Here is an 11,475-nt window from a genome sequence, read left to right as displayed (position 1 = left end):
CTTTTTAACACAATTTGACTCCTTATACATTCCACTAAACACTATATCATGTTTAAATATATAATTTATGTATTATTCTCTAAAATAATTTATATAAATTATATAAGTTGCTGGAAAGTGGTGTTAAGGATTTTGAAAACATTTTGTTGTGTTAATATGTTCTTATTAACTATGTCTCAAGTTCACAGTTTATCAAACAAGAATATTAACATTCGTCAACTCTTAAAATCTTATATGTTATCTTGCTGGTGCAAAAAAGGGTGAATCTTTAGGAACAGCTATAGTATCTATATATCACAAATGGTGTTTTCCCTAACTCAAACAATGTAGGGTTTATTATTCTACACATATTTCTAATGACTCTTAGATGTTTACATTCTCTGAAGTATAATTGTGAAGGCTGTGTCCATCACTCTCAACACAGATTCTTAAACTCGTCTCTGCAGGTTCAACTATATAATTAGTTTCCATTTTGAATTTCCATGGACATTTGTATCCAAAATGAAACCAATGTGGTTTCCTTCAGCGCCTTCAGCCAGCACATTTGCTCATTCATTTCCACAGATTCCAACAAGGTAGGGGATTTACAGAAATTTGTATATTCATATTGTTATATATTAAAAATATGAATGCAGTTCAATATGATAAGACAAATACATGAGTTTATGATAAATTCGTTTTCTGTGATATACCATTGATATGCTCTTTTTTTCTTTAAACGGCAGACTAAACTAAAGTGCTCACATCAACAGATTTGATGTATAAATGGTCAACGCTCAACAGAGTTAGTATAAATGTATTAGTATAAATCTTACTTGTCTCATTGTTAATTCACATTCAATGTCAACTTGTGGTTTTGATGTGGCACGTTTGGCCAAGACACCCCACCCCATTATGCACCCCATACCCATCTTGTGGGCGGTTGTGGAAAGGGTTACAGAGGCACAAAATGGGCTCAGGGACTGAACCCCACAATTCATTTAGCTAAGCAAGTTACAATCTTGATGAGCTAGTTACAAAATTCAATATAAGTCATCACATCAACAATGGGTTCGAGATCGACCTCAAGTACAGGTTCTAAATTAAGCAACTGACATATGTGGAGAGCTAGTATCAAAATTTATATGTTTGTCCTGCACACCGTCCCCCATCCAGTGGGCAGCGGTGGATAGGTTACAATCACTTAGTTGTTATCTACAGTTAGCAAACTGGGGATATTTGGCTAAAATTTCTGGTAGCAGATCATTTTGAATGAAATATTGACACATCGCTGGAACATTGGTTATAGAATTGTCTCTAAATTCATGTATCTTTTCGCACTCCATCACATAGTGACGGAGGGTGTGCGAATAATTTTGTTGACACAGTTTACATTTGGTCAGGTCTACATCAGCAGATAATGAGAATTCCCAGAGATACTTGTAACCGAGTCTAAGCCGAGCAGTAGTAACATCTAGAAGTCTGCTGATTTTATTGGATGATCCATAGATGTGTGGCTCCTCTTGTATGATATGTATGATAGATGGAATTACTAGTTCCAGTTTCTAGGCAGGCGATGAGTACTCACAATAACCTTAATTAAGCGTCAAAACAAAAATGTGTATACTCTTTTTACTCTCCTGACCTTAGTTCTCGAGCTATGTATTTCATTTTGGTACCAACGTGTTCGCAATAACATTCTCTAGAAGAAAATCAGCAAAAACGGTCACCAAAAGTTATATGAATACCAGCACCCAATAAATACCTACGTAGATGACTCGCCGTGTGTGTGTTTGATGGTGGTCAAACGATGTTTGATGTGTTTGATCAGGTGATGTCCTGATCCGCATAATTAATAATAAGTATAATAATAATATAATATAAGTATAATAATAGTATAATAAGAGCAAAGCGTTCCTATTACGAGAATAGATTCAAAGAAGCAAAAGGCAACATAAAAAGCACATGGAGAGCCATCTCTACCATCCTAGGAGCTAAACAACATTCACATAATAAGATAAAAATCTCCAAGGATGGTTATACACCTGCAACAGATCTTGAAACAGCAACTGAATTTAATAGCTTCTTTTCATCGTTTGGTGCTCACCTTGCCCGAAAAATCCCAGAGACTCAGACATATGTTACCACATATCTTTCACGCAGCTATCCAAACTCTCTTCTCCTCTCTCCGGTCAGCCCTACAGATGTTGTGTCCATCATTCACTCGCTAAAAACCAAAGCTGGGAACATTAGTGAAATACCATCGATGGTACACAGGCGTGCCACCCATGCCCTTGCACCATCCATAGCACTGCTGTTCAACAAATCCCTAGAGTGTCATACCTTCCCTGATATCCTTAAAAAAGCAAGAGTAACGCCAGTTCATAAAGGAGGTAACACGGCAGACATAAATAATTACAGACCCATATCGAATCTACCTATATTATCAAAATTATTTTTTTTTTTTTTACAAACAGCTCTACTCCAATCTTGTAAAATTCAATATACTAAGTCCCTGTCAGTTTGGCTTCCGCTCCCAAAAGAGTACCAATGATGCTATTGTTAGTCTGCTTGACTTAATCTTCTCAGCCCTTGACAAAAGTGAGTTTCCAATTGAACTCTTCATCGGCCTGAGAAAGGCCTTTGATACTGTTAACCATAACTACCTCTTACTTAAATTCCACCATTATGGAATCCGTGGCCTTGCCCTAAACTATATCCGATCCTATCTTAGTAACAGACACCAATATGAAGCCATCAATGATATAACCTCTCCCACTCTACCACTTAATTACCGTAAAGGTGCCACAGAGCAGCATCCTAGGACCCTCCTGTTTCTTATATACATCAATGATCTCCCTAATGTCTCTAACATACTTAAACCTATATTGTTGGCTGATGATACTACTCATCTACTCTGACCCCAACCCACTCCTGTTAAATAATGTTGTAAACAATTAATTAAAAAAAGTCTACTTGTGGATGTCAACCAACAAACCTCACACAAAACATAGAAAAGACCTACTATATCTTATTTGGAAACAAATCAACAAATGCAATTCAGCTTCAGATAGATAATGTAAACATTAGCAATAAAAATGATGGAAAGTTTCTTAGCCTATACTTAGACAAGAGACTCAACTTCCGCACCCATATACAACACATAACTAAAAAGGTTTCTAAAACAGTTGGTATACTGTTTAAGATCAGATATTATGTACCCTACTCTGCTCTCCTCTCACTCTATTATGCACTTATCTATCCCTATCATTCTTATGGCGTTTGTGCTTGGGGTTCAACCTCTGCAAACTACCTCAAGCCCATCATCATCCAGTAAAAATCTGCTATCAGGACAATAAATAACTCTACCTTCAGACAACACACAGCTCCCTTGTTCAAATCCTTAAACATGCTAAACAAATTCACTCCATACATTCTCCTGTGTAAATTACGTTTATAAAGCCCTTTTTCTAACTGCAAACCCTGTTCTGAAACTCTTCCTGGACAGATGTAATAGAACACATGGCCACGTCCCCACCAGACATAAATATCTCTTTGATATCCCCAGAGTCAAACTTAATCTATGTAAACACTCTATGTAAATAAAGGGACCTAGTCTATGGAACTCACTCCCTTATAATGATTTGAAAAGCTGTCCAACTTCTGCCATATTCAAAAATAAAACCAAAAAGTACCTGTAGTACTTTTTAAGTACGAGGGAGTAATGCGCAAAGCGTCCCTCACCTGTGACGTCACAGCGTCACCTGACGCCATATCAACACATCGGCCATTTTGTCGTCAGTTCAGTCATGGCGAGGACTAACCCTTCATGCAAACTGCACCTACTATCAAGAAGAAGAAGATTTTGTGTTCCACCGATAGTATTATCGTAAGTAAGCACTTATATTTTATATTTTATTAAATTAATTGATTCTATTTTTCTGTAATAAAGGTCCAAAGGGTTGTTAAGGAACAAGGGTGTAGCGATACCGACGCTCAGTGCGCTCAACTCACACCAAAGTATCACCTGTGTAGCTTCTGTAATTAGTGTTAATTAGTTATGCTATAAGATAATGAAGCGAGTATAAGATTAACTCGCTACAAGGGTACTGTGTTGGGAGGTGAGGGCTGTTACTGGTGTCTGTGGGGATGTGAGGACTTGTACCAACCACTATCACCACCAGTACCTTGTCTTGCATCCTGCTTAGTATTCCTATTGAGATATGAAGTATTATTGCATTCATATAATTATTCATTCATTGTCATTACTATTTTTATGGGCTATGTTCTGTTACCCTAATGCTTTTTACCCCTGGGCATGTCCATTTACTCTCCAGCCCTTCACAAGCCACTGCTGCACCCCCTCCATGCCCATACTTACTGTGCTTATTCTTACAGGACTGCACTGCATTATGTGGTGCTCACTGCCTGGACACCTTGATACATGCATTATAGGGTTCTGGTAGTTGTTCTACTCACCAAGCCCTTCCAAGGCCAGGCTTGACATGTGAGAGCTTGGTCCAACAGGCTGTTGCTTGGACAGGCCCCTCAGGCCCACATATCCACCACAGCCTTGTTTGTCCGGCACTTCAAAATCAAATGTTTATTTACGTAAGGTACATACATATTTTTAGGTAAGGTACTCTTTATTTGGGTAAATTTATCTTCGTAGTATTTAGCTTTGGCTCGTCTAATTATCTTGGATAGCAATAACGAGTAATTCTTTGAGAATTCTTTGGAGACAATTCCTAACCTATACTTCTCCCAACCTATACTTCTTCTCAAGGTCATCTTCACTTCTTGAAGATGTTCAGGTTTTCTCTTGAAGATGTCGACGGTTGTTCCAGCAATACTGTATTTCTTTTATTGCTGAAAACCTGTTTTCAGCCATAAAAAAATAATCCTGAATCCAGAAAAAAATCCCTTTTGTATCGTCTGGAAATTTTCAAATATTGCTGATCAAACCTGAGTCTAAATTATTTGTATATATTATGAATTACAGAGGTCCCAGGACAGGGTTTTTAGGCACTCCACTTACATTTTCCCACTCTGACTTAACCCCCATTTATACAAACTCAGTCTTATCTTTTAGCTAATAATTTATTGTACACACCATACTCAGCCTGTGTAGGGTAGTTTATTGTGCATGTGTAGTATATATATTTGTGTAGTATATTTGGTATATTTAATGCCTCTAACCTCTCCTCATAGTTCTTGTCCTTCAGTTCTGGGAGCCACTTAGTAGCATGTCTTTGCACCTTTTCCAGTTTGTTTATGTGCTTCTTAAGATATGGGCACCATACAACCGCTGCATATTCCAACTTTGGTCTAACAAAAGTCGTGAACAATTTCTTGAGTATTTCGCCATCCATGCATTTAAAAGCTCTGAATATTATCCTTTACCTGCAATTGGTTGTTGCTGTATTTATAGAATATGATTTGTTCTACTTTACATTTGTTTGTTCCTTTTTTTCAAAATTTCTTTCTGCCTCTCTCCTCACTGCCGTGTAGTTGTTTCTCTTTGTATTACTGGTATGTTTGGGGGTTTGGCCTCTTCGTATATTGATTCCATTTTTGTGTCTTTTGGTCTCTGTCCGTCTTGAAATTTCAGTTGAACAAATCCTGTTTCCTAGTTCTGCATCTTTGTTTTGGTATAAATGTTTTTGTTCCTTTATCATATATTTCACAAAATTGACATACTGTGCATTAATTCATCTCAATTACTTCCTTTCCTAACAGCAAGCCTTTCCAGTAAAATTCTTTGAATTCTTTTCTGACTTCTGGCCTAATGTTTGTTTTATCCTAGTGTGTATGATGCCTAGCGTGTGTCTGGTGCCTGTTGTGTTAAACCGAAGATAAATGCATAAGTATAGGTCAGTAATTTCTCCAGCTTTGAAAGGGGCTTTCATTATGCAGCAGTATTCCACTCTAGAGAGCACTAGCGTCTTGAAAACTATCATCATCGGTATAGCATCTCTAGTGTGAAAAGTTCTTGTTATCTATCCTGTCATTTTTCTTGCAGTTGTGACGGCTACTTTATTGTGTTCTTTAAATGTAAGGCCTTCTGACATCAGTACACCCAAATCCTTTACGTTGCTTTTCCGTTCAATGTTATGATTTGACTGAGTTTTGTAAGTGGTTTCCGTTTTTATATTTTTTATTTTTTCCGTAGCGCATGAGCTGAAACTTATGTTCGTTAATCACCATGTTATTTTCTGTAGCCCATAGAAAGACCTGATTTACATCTGATTGGAGGTTTGCCGTGTCCTCTATGTTGCCTACTCTCGTGAAGATTCTAGTGTCATCTGCAAAGGATGATCAAGTACTATAGGTTGTGTCCTTGTCTATGTCCGATATGAGGATGAGAAAAAGTATTGGAGCAAGCACAGTACGCTTGGGGACTGAGCTCTTTACGGTTGATGGTCCAGATTTTATTTTGTTGACTACTACACATTGGGTTCTATTAGTCAGGAAGTTGTATATCCATCTGCCTATTTTTCCGGTAATTCCTTTTGAACGCATTTTATGTGCAATAACACAATGGTCACATTTGTCAAAGGCTTTTTTTTGTCAAAGCGTTTTGTTTGTCTTCCATGGCATCTAGTGCCATGTCAGAGTGGTCCAGCAACTGTGATAGGCAAGAGCGCCCTGTTCTGAAACCATGTTGTCTGGGGTTATGGAGATGCTGTGATTCCATGTATTTTGTGATCTTACTTCTTAGCATTCTCTCAAAGATTTTTATGATGTGCGATGTTAGTGCTATCGGTCTGTAGTTTTTTGCCTCTGCCTTATTTCCTCCTTTATGGGGCGGTGCTATCTCTGCGGTTTTTAGTATGTCAGGGACAATGCCAGTATCTTGGCTTTGTCTCCAAAGAATGTGAAGGGCCTGCGATAACGTTTTTTACAGTTCTTGATGAATATAGAGTTCCAAGAGTCAGGGCCTGGTGCAGAGTGCATAGGCATACTGTCTATGGCTTCTTCAAAATCCAGTGGGGATAGGATCACATCTGATTTATGATTTGATGTTGGTATCATATCCATGAAAAATTCATTTGGGTTATCAATCAGATGGATGGAGAGCTACACTCGTGGTGTCCCATTTTCCCAGCACTTTGTCATATAATGCTTTGAAACTTTTGACGGATTTGGCCTCCACCACCTTCTCACCTAACATGTTCCAACCGTTTACCATTCTGTTTGCAAAAGTGAATTGTCTTACATTTCTTCGGCATCTTTGTTTAGTTCGTTTAAATCTATAACCTCTTGTTCTTGAAATTCCAGGTCTCGGGAAATCTTCCCTATCAAGTTTATCAATTCCTGTTACTGTTTTGTACGTAGTGATCATATCTCCTCTTTTCCTTCTGTCTTCTAGTTTGGAATATTTAATGCCTCTAATGTCTCCTCATAAATCCTGCCCTTCAGTTTTGGCATGAATGTTTGTGTGCCTTCATCGTATATTTTGCAAAATATGGAATACATCTCATTTACTTTACTTTAAGAATATGGTTCGATCAATTAAAAACCCTCTTGTTCAAATTGCAAAGAGACTGAAAGAGATGCAGCATGCTCAATGGATTATATATTAGTGATTATTATTAGGATTATATATTAGTGAATCATATTAGTGATTCAATTATTATGGTCATAAATTCACTTAAAAATGTAAATTTTAAGTTAAAAAATTTTAACCAAAAAACTTGATATTTTTCATATTTGGAACCATTCCATAATCCCAAGCATAAATGATTATATTTCTATCACTTGCTCTTAAGATTGTTTCATTTAATAGAGGTTGGGCATAATTGTTCTCTGCTGCTAATAGAACTGACTGACTTGGCTATAGGAAAATGTAAAATTAATTGGTTTATCCATTACAGTATTTTGCAGTTTATTTCATGATCCTGTGCTTAATACTTGCATAAATAGTAGATTACAAAATGCATTTTTATATCATTAGTATTGAATAATAATAATGCAAATAATTGACTTATAAATGATGTACAATTAATTGGTAGGTGATATTATATTATTAATATTTTTTCATTCTTGCAAAGCCTTAACAAAGTCATTAACATGTTAATATAAACTTGATCACCTTCCACTTATTTTCTCATGTGCTACCTACATGTACAAAACCTTATTCCTAAATGCATATTTTGTTCTGAAACTTGTCCTTTATATGTTGTGTATCACCATCTCTGGAGAGTTTTATCTGATTGATGTATAAATTACTTTTAATTTTACAGAATATTATTGTTATACTGAATTTATTATTATATAAATAACTTAATTTTACAGAATCATCTATCAACGCACATCCACAAGTTGAGGAGGAGGATGTGACCTTCCAGATGTCTGAAGTACTGAAACAGGCACCAAACAGGCCTGGTGGATCTAGGTACAAGGTAAAATAATTTATTTTTTTTTTTTTTTTTTTTTTTACTAATTGTCCGATATATATATATATATATATATATATATATATATATATATATATATATATATATATATATATATATATATATATATATATATATATATACATATATATATATATATATATATATATATATATATATATATATATATATATATATATATATATATATATATATAATGTGTCGTACCTAGTAGCCAGAACGCACATCTCAGCCTACTATGCAAGGCCCGATTTGCCTAATAAGCCAAGTTTTCTTGAATTAATGTTTTTTCGACTACCTAACCTAACATTTTCAGCTACCTAACCTATCCTATAAAGATAGGTTAGGTTCGGTCATATATCTCTATTAATTTTAACTCCAATAAAAAAAGAATTGACCTCATACATAATGAAATGGATAGCTTTATCATTTCATAAGAAAAAAAATAGAGAAAATATATTAATTCATGAAAACTTGGCTTATTAGGCAAATCGGGCCTTGCATAGTAGGCTGAAAAGTGCGTTCTGGCGACTAGGTACGACATATATATGTATATATATATATATATATATATATATATATATATATATATATATATATATATATATATATATATATATATATATGTCGTACCTAGTAGCCAGAACGCACTTCTCAGCCTACTATGCAAGGCCCGATTTGCCTAATAAGCCAAGTTTTCATGAATTAATTGTTTTTCGACTACCTAACCTACCTAACCTAACCTAACCTAACTTTTTCGGCTACCTAACCAAACCTAACCTATAAAGATAGGTTAGGTTAGGTTAGGTAGGGTTGGTTAGGTTCGGTCATATATCTACGTTAATTTTAACTCCAATAAAAAAAAATTGACCTCATACATAATGAAATGGGTTGATTTATCATTTCATAAGAAAAAAATTAGTGAAAATATATTAATTCAGGAAAACTTGGCTTATTAGGCAAATCGGGCCTTGAATAGTAGGCCAAAAAGTGAGTTCTGGCTACTAGGTACGACATATATATATATATATATATATATATATATATATATATATATAATATCTCTATCACATCTATATCACTTTGTGCTTTAGCCCTGGTGGAGCTTGGTCCACCAGGCTGTTGTTTGGAGTGGCCCGCAGATCCACATACAGTCTGCATATGATATACAGTCTGTTGATCAATTAAACTACAGTAGTTAGTTTTTATCATCCGAATGCACCAATATGTGTTCATTCTTCCCAGATGAAGGAACTAGGTAATATTCATCATCTGAATGCACCATCTGAAGCTTTAACACACTCATGATACACGAGAGGTTTAAAAAACTTTTAAAACTTTTAAAACTTTTTGACCTATGTATTTAAAAGCAATTCTAAAGTTAAAAAGTGTAGCATAGGCCCCTCGCAGAATGTTCTTAATATGATCCTCAGGTTATAGTTTTCTATCTAAAACCACCCCTAGATCTCTTTCTTGATCAGAATTCTTTATAGATCTCAGTGGCTCGATCATAGAAACTGCTCTAAATCCTTGTTGGCCTGGATTGTGGAGGTCATTGGTCTCTATAAAACTAGTAATCTGACTCCTGATCACTCTCAAATAATTTTATTATGTGGGATGTTAGTGCAACTGGTCTTTAATTCTTTGCCAATGCTTGTGTTGTGTTGTGTTGTTTTGGTAGTGATGTGCAATGTGTTGTTTTGGTAGTGATTCGTCCAGTTCTGGTAGTAGTGCGGTTGTTGTGTAGTGTAGTACTTGTGTGCTTGTTAATGACTTGTATTCCAGTCTTGTGGGTATCTCCTTTCCCCTACGGGCCAACTGCTTTGTTCTTACCTAGCATTTTGCTTTGTTTGGGTATGAATGTTTGTGTGCCGTATATTTTGCAAAATTTGCCATATATCTCATTATTTACTCCTCTGCCTAGCAACAAGTCTGTCTAATTATACTCATTAACTGTTTTTCAAAGTTCCCCATAGTGTCCTTTATTGAAATCGAGTTCATGAACCGTTTCAATGTTCTTATTTTCTTCTAGATTATATCTTAAAGTATATTTAAATGTTATTGTTATTATTGTTATTAAATGTTATTGTGACATTGCATTGCAATTGAGCTATGTTGTTTACCATACCGTTCATTTCGTGAGTATAAGTATAGATGCCACACTTGTGACAGGTAAAACCATGCCTTTTTTGAAAAACAGCACCGTCTGTTGCACGTAAGAGCAACCCACACTATATTATGTTGCGATATTATTTCAATATTTCCGATTGTATTGATAATTTGAATTTTCATAGATTTCAATTTATTTTCATTTCGATTTAATAATTTTGTGTGACATTGCATTGAAATTGAGCTGTGTTGTTTACCATACTGTTCATTTCATGAGTATAGTTTATTTTTTTATTTTTTTCATTTCATTTTTTTAGCTGTTCTTATTTTTCAGTGATGGGAATATCAGATCATTTGATGTTCCCAATTTTCTGATGGAAGCATCAGACCATTATAGAATGCATCGGATGAGGTAGTTTGGAATGGTGGGGAGGACGAGAGGGGGGTATGGTGGGGAAGACGAGGGGACAGAGGAGAGGGTAATGGTGGGGAGGACGAGGGGACTGGGGAGTTGGGGATGGTGGGGACAGGGGAATGCTGGGGAGGACAAAGGGACTGGTGAATGGGAGATGGTGGGGGAGGAAGAAGGACAGGGGAGGGGAAAATGGTAAGGAGGACGATGGGACAGGGAAGTGGGAATAGTGGGGATGATGTGGGGACAGGGAAGTGGGAAGGACGAGAGGACTGTGGAATGGGGAATAGCAAAGTGAATTATAATTATATATATTAATTAATTCTTATAAATTTCCAGAAGCCTGTATCAACACCCACACTAATGCAACTGAAAGAGATGTTGAGACAAGTATTGCTGATATGTTGAAGAACGCCCCAAACAAACTCGGTGGAAACAGATACAAGGTAAAGTTTGCCAATTTGCTGTAGTCTAATTCAATTTCTTTTTAGTAATCTTCGAGAACATTTATGCTATGAATAAGATAAAATAATGTAACTGATTTTGATTTATTTA

At 35.8% G+C, this 11,475-nt stretch overlaps 1 long non-coding RNA gene across 1 annotated transcript in view; it reads left to right on the top strand.

Moving 5' to 3' along the window:
* The first annotated feature begins 8,279 nt into the window (after nt 1-8,279).
* The window catches only part of LOC138364709 (uncharacterized), a 6,426-nt gene continuing 3,230 nt past the window's right edge, over nt 8,280-11,475 (top strand). The window contains exons 1-2 of the long non-coding RNA XR_011228503.1: nt 8,280-8,384; nt 11,260-11,366. This is a non-coding gene — a long non-coding RNA (uncharacterized lncRNA). The remainder of the gene's footprint in view (nt 8,385-11,259; nt 11,367-11,475) is intronic.

This window comes from Procambarus clarkii, chromosome 14 (assembly GCF_040958095.1).
Source record: "Procambarus clarkii isolate CNS0578487 chromosome 14, FALCON_Pclarkii_2.0, whole genome shotgun sequence".
Taxonomy (NCBI): domain Eukaryota; kingdom Metazoa; phylum Arthropoda; class Malacostraca; order Decapoda; family Cambaridae; genus Procambarus; species Procambarus clarkii.
Note: the sequence above shows the minus strand (reverse complement) of the source record. Positions and strands in the feature narration are given on the sequence as shown.